Below are 9,342 nucleotides of genomic sequence, written 5' to 3' on the forward strand. Positions count from 1 at the left end.
CAGAAATAAAAGAGATCATGAGAGATTACTACAAGCAACTCTATGCCAATAAAATGGACAATCTGGAAGAAATGGACAAATTCTTAGAAAGGCACAACCTGCCAAGACTGAATCAGGAAGAAATAGAAAATATGAACAGACCAATCACAAGCACTGAAATTGAAACTGTGATTTAAAATCTTCCAACAAAGAAAAGCCCAGGACCAGATGGCTTCACAGGCGAATTCTATCAAACATTTAGAGAAGAGCTAACACCTATCCTTCTCAAACTCTTCCAAAATATAGCAGAGGGAGGAACACTCCCAAACTCCTTCTACGAGGCCACCATCACCTTGATACCAAAACCAGACAAGGATGTCACAAAGAAAGAAAACTACAGGCCAATATCACTGATGAACATAGATGCAAAAATCCTCAACAAAATACTAGCAAACAGAATCCAACAGCACATTAAAAAGATCATACACCATGATCAAGTGGGGTTTATTCCAGGAATGCAAGGATTCTTCAATATACGCAAATCTATCAATGTGATAAACCATATTAACAAACTGAAGGAGAAAAACCATATGATCATCTCAATAGATGCAGAGAAAGCTTTTGACAAAATTCAACACCCATTTATGATAAAAACCCTGCAGAAAGTAGGCATAGAGGGAACTTTCCTCAACATAATAAAGGCCATATATGACAAGCCCACAGCCAATATCATCCTCAATGGTGAAAAACTGAAAGCATTTCCACTAAGATCAGGAACAAGACAAGGTTGCCCACTCTCACCACTCTTATTCAACATAGTTTTGGAAGTTTTAGCCACAGCAATCAGAGAAGAAAAGGAAATAAAAGGAATCCAAGTCGGAAAAGAAGAAGTAAAGCTGTCACTGTTTGCAGATGACATGATCCTATACATAGAGAACCCTAAAGATGCTACCAGAAAACTACTAGAGCTAATCAATGAATTTGGTAAAGTGGCAGGATACAAAATTAATGCACAGAAATCTCTGGCATTCCTATATACTAATGATGAAAAATCTGAAAGTGAAATCAAGAAAACACTCCCATTTACCATTGCAACAAAAAGAATAAAATATCTAGGAATAAACCTACCTAAGGAGACAAAAGATCTGTATGCAGAAAATTTTAAGACACTGATGAAAGAAATTAAAGATGATACAAATAGATGGAGAGATATACCATGTTCTTGGATCGGAAGAATCAACATTGTGAAAATGACTCTACTACCGAAAGCAATCTATAGATTCAATGCAATCCCTATCAAACTACCACTGGCATTTTTCACAGAACTAGAACAAAAAATTTTGCAATTTGTATGGAAACACAAAAGACCCCGAATAGCCAAAGCAATCTTGAGAACGAAAGAAGGAACTGGAGGAATCAGGCTCCCAGACTTCAGACTATACTACAAAGCTACAGTTATCAAGACGGTATGGTACTGGCACAAAAACAGAAAGATAGATCAATGGAACAGGATAGAAAGCCCAGAGATAAACCCACGCACATATGGTCACCTTATCTTTGACAAAGGAGGCAGAAATGTACAGTGGAGAAAGGACAGCCTCTTCAATAAGTGGTGCTGGGAAAACTGGACAGCTACATGTAAAAGTATGAAATTAGATCACTCCCTAACACCGTACACAAAAATAAGCTCAAAATGGATTAAAGACCTAAATGTAAGGCCAGAAACTATCAAACTCTTAGAGGAAAACATAGGCAGAACACTCTATGACATAAATCACAGCAAGGTCCTTTTTGACCCACCTCCTAGAGAAATGGAAATAAAAAGAAGAGTAAACAAATGGGACCTAATGAAACTTAAAAGCTTTTGCGCAGCAAAGGAAACCATAAAGAAGACCAAAAGACAACCCTCAGAATGGGAGAAAATATTTGCAAATGAAGCAACTGACAAAGGATTGATCTCCAAAATTTATAAGCAGCTCATGCAGCTTAATAACAAAAAAACAAACAACCCAATCCAAAAATGGGCAGAAGACCTAAATAGACATTTCTCCAAAGAAGATATACAGAGTGCCAACAAACACATGAAAGAATGCTCAACATCACTAATCATGAGAGAAATGCAAATCAAAACTACAATGAGATATCATCTCACACCAGTCAGAATGGCCATCATCAAAAAATCTAGAAACAATAAATGCTGGAGAGGGTGTGGAGAAAAGGGAACCCTCTTACACTGTTGGTGGGAATGTAAATTGATACAGCCACTGTGGAGAACAGTATGGAGGTTCCTTAAAAAGCTACAAATAGAACTACCATATGACCCAGCAATCCCACTACTGGGCATATACCCTGAGAAAACCATAATTCAAAAAGAGTCATGTACCAAAATGTTCATTGCAGCTCTATTTACAATAGCCCAGAGATGGAAACAACCTAAGTGTCCATCATCGGATGAATGGATAAAGAAGATGTGGCACATATATACAATGGAATATTACTCAGCCATAAAAAGAGACGAAATTGAGCTATTTGTAATGAGGTGGATAGACCTAGAGTCTGTCATACAGAGTGAAGTAAGTCAGAAAGAGAGAGACAAATACCGTATGCTAACACATATATATGGAATTAAAAAAAAAAAATGTCATGAAAAACCTAGGGGTGAAACAGGAATAAAGACACAGACTTACTAGAGAATGGACTTGAGGCTATGGGGAGGGGGAAGGGTAAACGGTGACAAAGCGATAAAGAGGCATGGACATATATACACTACCAAACGTAAGGTAGATAGCTAGTGGGAAGCAGCCGCATAGCACAGGGAGATCAGCTCGGTGCTTTGTGACCGCCTGGAGGGGTGGGATAGGGAGGGTGGGAGGGAGGGAGATGCAAGCGGGAAGAGATATGGGAATATATGTATATATATAACTGATTCATTTTGTTGTGAAGCTGAAACTAACATACCATTGTAAAGCAATTATACTCCCATAAAGATGTTAAAAAAAATAATAATCATAACTGCAAAAATATATATACTTTTTATAGTATAAGAATGTTTTTGCAAATCACCAAGCAGTGGGCTAGGAATGGCTAAGTAGTAAAACCTTGAACAACTGTAGCCAGAGATGCTTAATAAAGATATATTTCTTTCTTATAGGAAGTCCATGTTGTAGCTTGTAAACAATTTGGATTTATTCTTTTTGCCCAAAGGAATGAAGCATAAAACACAAAGCCATTAAAGCAGTGTTGGCAGAAGACAGAACACAGAAGTATTAGAATTGATAGAGAAAAAGAGGAAAAAAAAAATGTATTGAAGGCAGGCATTATACATGGCAGTTTTTTTTTCCTTCAACCCCGAGTAAGAAAATATTCTACATTGTAACTAAACACACAGATGCACAAAAATCAACAGGTTTTCTTAAATAACACCTTTATTGCTTGTTTTCTCTGCTCTTCTCTATACTTCTCTTTGTCTTCTATTCATCTTATTTGCTACTCTAAAAGAAATTGTTTATCTAAACTGAACTAAAAACAAATGCATGAAGCCATTCTATGCAGTTGCAATAGTACCAACAGCACTATTTAAAGAAAGCAAACATGGCAGAAGATGTTATAATGGCATTTATGAAAGAAGAAAAAAAGGAAGGAAGGAAGGAAGGGAGGGAGGGCGGAAAGAAAGAAAGAAAAGAAAGAAAGAAAGAAGAAAAAAAAGGAAAGAAGGAAGGAAGGGGGTGAGGAAGGAAGGGATGGAGGGAGGGAGGGAGGAAGGAAGGAAGGAAGGAAGGAAGGGGGAAGAGGGGGGAGAGGAGAGGAGGAAAGAAATCACCAGAATTTGAACAATGTAAGAAGAAAAATACAAATTGGAGTAAAGCAATGGTATTTCCTAGATTCTAACATGATGTAATATATGATGTCTTTGCCAATTCCATAGGTAGGTGAAATTTAAAACTAATATCCAGATAGATACCTACATGAGTTATATTGTGTTTTATGTAATTATATTTAACTTCTACTTAGAGATTTTCATTACATATTAAATATTGAATAATTCATGTCATAAAGCCTTGTGTGAAAGTCGAATGTCATTATCAGTGACACCTTGACAAATCATTAAACACAAATTACAAGGGGATGTCAGAAGACTATATCAGGCAAGACTCTGTTGCCGAGTTGAAAGACAAGTAGGATTCTTTTATACTGCTGGTTCTCAAACTTTAATAAGCACCAAAATCACCTGCAGGGTTTGTTAAAATAGATCACTAGGCTCTTCCCCTAGAGTTTCTGGTTTAGTAGGTCTGGAATGGGGTTTAATTGCTTTGCATTTCTAACAAGTTCTCCATTATTCTGATGCTGCTCTTTCCAGGACCAAACTGAGAACCACCGTCTTAAACAATGATTTATTCACAACAGGCAACCCGTGAAATTTCAATGTGCATGCTCACATTCTCTTTTCACATTGTTGCTATGAGTTAGGGACTGTTTTTACTTATAAATGAGAACAGAGAGACACAGTGCTATGACTTAAACAAAACAGTACAGCTAATAAATGAAAAATCTTAACTGAAACCCTGATTTCCTGAAACCAAATTGTATAATCTTTCTACTATTTTAAACTGCATAGAAGGGGGAGTGATTCCCAGCTTAGGGCACTGAAGAGGGAAGAGAGAAAATCTCATATGGTGAATTATCTAGGAAATCAAAAAGAAACTAATTATAGGCTTGATAAGCAGCATCAGGAAAACAATTGAAATTGAATGGAATTGAATTTGTAATTATCAGTTTTGCACTGTTTATCAGCTTCTTTGAGCAATAAATTAAATGTCACCATGGGCTGCTGCTCCTTCCAACAGATCTATGCCCTTTTGGATTAGAATCAGAATCTCAAATTACTAGCAGAACCTTTATACATATCTATTGTATATATCACTGATGGGTACATAAAAATCAACTTTATATGGTCTTTTGTATTTAAATCAGAAAATAATACTATTGTAGTATAAAAACATTATTTTAAACACTGACATTTTGAAAAAAATCATGACAGAGATTTAAAAAGAAATGGGGCACTTTACATGTCTTAAGTTTTAACATCTATTTCTCAATGTGTATCAAAATTAATAAAAATTAAATTTTGTTGGCACGCACAGTTATAAAATTATAAAAATAATTCTGGTTTTGGCTTTTAGTCACATTAATTCAGATTCTTCATCAGCTGGCAGTGCAATTTAGAAAGGCTGGATTATACATAGTTCTGATTATGTTACTACAAAGGTTGCACTCTTAATCAATGTAAATGAAGTTACGGCCAGAGGTATTTTCTAAATTGTTCTGCCATTTAGTGAGTAGACATAGCCAATCTCCTGTGAAAATCTGCAAAACCAAAACAGTGGGCATCTGTTCTTCCGGAATAGACTGAAATGCCACTATCACAGCATTAGGAACACACAATTCAGTATTAGGCAAATGGATTTTGGACACTCTCCAAGGGATTTTATTACTATAAACACCAGAAGTTCCATTCATTGCACTGTTTCACCCATCAGGACTTTGAGAATAGTATTGTATTCAAACTTTCTTGTTCCTTTAAGTGAATAATTTTATAGCAACTACAGAAATATTTTTCATTTCCTTTATAGGGGGTAAAGGAGAAGGGAGTTGCCTCTGCTGGTTATAGCTATAAACATCTATCACTAGGGACAGATTGTCAATGTTTCTGACTCTTTGCATGGTGCATTTTTGTAGATATAATTATATCACAAATTTAATTAAAATTTTAAAATGTATATCAAATTATAGACAGACTTCTGAAGTCACCAACTTTCTGCTTATTGAAACAAATAAGTGTGACTGTGTGAGAAGTTGTGAAATTAAAATTTAAAAGTGTGTAAATAAAAGAGTTTCATGAATCAGCGCTAGGCTGCCCAATTTGGTAGTCACTAGCCAAAAGTGGCTATCAAAACCTTGAAATGTGAGTATTCCTTATTGATATTCTGTGGGTGTAAAGATAACACACCAGATTTCTGAGACCTTATGTGAGAAAAACAATTGTAGGTATTTCATTAATATCACTTTATATAGATTTCACATTTAACTCATATTTTGGATATATTAGGTAAATTATATCATTCAATCAGTATTCAATATTATTCATATTCAATATATCAAAAAGATATTGTATGTATTATTTCATGTTTCCTTTGGATTTTATTTGGATTACCATTTGACTTGTATTTTTAACCAAGCAACTAGCTATACATTTAGAAAAAGGTAAATAATCCCACTAAAAATATAGCAGTGCTATTCCCAAATACACAAGAAGGTCCTGAAATACTTACAGAAATTATATTTTAAGGTAGTATTTCCTAAAGTGTTTGTTAATAATCAGGGCATCAGGAGATTTTGCTTAAAATGTAATTTTTAGGAAATGAGTTTGGGAGATGTTAGATTAAACAACTTTTAAAAGGTTGCTAAACAACATGTCTTATAAGGATTTTATCAAGCTAGTGTGTTCTGTGAATATTTAGAGAAGGCTCCTTAATGTATTCCTTTTTTCCTTGACACAAGTCAGAAGAGTCCTACTTAAGATTTTCTGCAATAAGCATGATTCCCTACAACAAACTAGATATCTGAGTTATTTCAGAATAGGTATCTCATATATATATATTCCTATATATTGCTATATATATATATATATATTCCTATATATATATATAGGAATTCACATTCAGAAGGTCTAGAACTACTTCTGTAATGACTTGGATGAATACTAATCAATGACTTCATTGAATTCCTATGCTTTGCTTTTCTGCTCAGATTATCCTCCAAATGCCAAAACAGCTTTGTAAGAAATAAGAATATTAGGGGCTTCCCTGGTGGCTCAGTGGTTGAGAGTCTGCCTGCCGATGCAGGGGACATGGATTCGTGCCCCGGTACGGGAAGATCCCACATGCCGTGGGGCGGCTGGGCCCGTGAGCCATGGCCGCTGAGCCTGCGCGTACCGAAAAAAAAAAAAAAATAACATTAGAGAGTGACTTCAAGTTTATTGCATGTCTTTGGATCCCAGATGTTTATATCTAACCAGAAACACTTTTTAATTTCTAAAAGAGATTAAATATCATCTCTGAGAATTTTAAAGATCATTTTTATATGTTCTCAAATTATAAAATACACAAGGAAATTAACTTTCTCTAAATAATGATATTTCCACTTAGGTCACATATTTCTACAAACTATCAATGAGAAATTACCTTCTGAAGGACTTTATAATTAAAGTATACACTTAGAAGACAGTTTGAAAATATATTTTTGTTGTGCTAATATAGTACTAGTAAAATTGCACTTAATGAACAATGTAAGTAAAATTATAAGTAATAAAAATATAAGTAAAAAATATTTTATGACTTGAAGATAATCATGTTTAACATACATACAGCTAGGATTGTTTACATATAACAACTCAAAGAGAAGTGTCATGGATATCAGCATAAATTCACAATCTGTAGAGCTCGGAGAAATAATATAACAATTCCTAACTTACTATGAATTATTTTAATTCTAAACAGCCATTCAGCTGATTAATTCATAAAGTCTCAGAGGCCTACTCCTGTCTGGGTGTTTGTAAAAACATAATAATCCCAAAATAATCTATAAAGGGAGTGACACTGAGAATAAATTGCTGATATTGTTACTGTGTCACTAGCCACTTAGGAGATACTAAAATCCTGGTAATTTCTTTATATTTGCCAGATTTTATAAATCTTTCTGTGGAAATATTTTGGAATCATTATATCTGAAAAGGATAAGTAGAAAGGCAATATAAATTCTAAGGCCAGATTGATGAGATTTGAATCCCAGGTATACAATTTACTAGCTCTGTAATTTTAAGAAATTGTCTCAATATTTCTGTGCCTCAGTTTCTTAATCTATAAAACAAGAATTATAATAGTGCATTCTTGGGAAATTATTGGAGAATTAAATAACAAGAAAAGAATAGAAAGCACTTAAAATGTTGCCTGTTTTTTTTTAAATTAGGAACTATTATTTTACAATTATTAAAAGCACTCTGATTAATGATCAACATCTTCATAAAATTGTTTCATATACTTTATAGTGTGCAGAGCCTCACTTTCAGATCTATATGTATAGTTTTATTGTTAAATGATATATAACAAAAACTATGTTAAATATTCATTATTTTCCCAAGCCAAATGTTGCAATACATAGCAAAAAGACAAATTTAAAAATGTAAGACATCACTTTCTTTGGCAATGGTGCTGTGAAAGAATACCAGCGACAAAGGATTCTTTCTCCTACTTCCCATGGAGGAGTGGTTCTGTTTCCCCTCCTTTTGAAATTGGACTGGTCTGGGACTACTTTGACTAATATGGCAGAAGTAGCATCATGCTAGTCTCAGAATTAGTCTCTAAGAACCACCACATATATTGTAAATAGCCATTCTGCAGAGGAGATCATGAGAGAGACCCTAAGATGTATGGAGAAACGAAGAACCCTACTTATGCTCAGCCTTCTAGCCTTGCACCGAGGCACCAGGCATGTGAGTGAAGCTCAGCTGGGTCTTTCAGACCAGTCCAGATGCCAGCTGAATACCACTGACTCTAGACAATGCAACATTGAAAAGAAGAATAACCTGGCTGAAATCTGCCCAAATTCCTGACCCTCCAAAATGTGAAATATACAATGGTGGCTCTTTTAAAGCACTAAGCTTTGGTGTAGTTGGTTAAACAATAACAAATAATCAAAATAAATTTTGTGTTGTCTTGTTTTAGTAGCCTAATTGGTCCAGGTAGTAGATCCAGATATATATTAGAGAAACTAAAGTACAAATTAAGGCAAGAATTTATAATCTACGAAAAGATGGTCCCAGTTGGACTGCATGCTGTGAAAGATAGTAAAATACATAATAATAATAAGTTCAGTTTAAGATTGAGACAATCTTAAAATTATAGTACCTTAAAAAATATCACAGAGTATATAAAAATGAGAAAATTTTATTTCTTTTTAATTTACCTATAAATAAGTATCATTTTAATACTGTATATTATCTCATAAGCAATGTAAGATGTTCAGGTAATCTTTATAAAATTTAAATCAATTAAGACCTGTAATGAAAATATGAACAAATAACCTTACAATCTAAATATAATATAAATATGTTTGTCCTGCATGCTCATAATAGTGATAATATATTTCTCAAAAATTCCTTTTTTTGTCCATGAAATAATTATAAAAATAGATAATATCTTGGAACAGATATAAATACATATTTTTCAAATGTATCAAATATTTTATAATTATCAAAGTCACATTATTATGAACTTTAAAAACTTTTTAAAAAATCTTTTTAAACTT

The sequence above is a fragment of the Leucopleurus acutus genome (assembly GCF_964270905.1).
Source record: "Leucopleurus acutus genome assembly, chromosome: 4".
Lineage (NCBI taxonomy): Eukaryota > Metazoa > Chordata > Mammalia > Artiodactyla > Delphinidae > Leucopleurus > Leucopleurus acutus.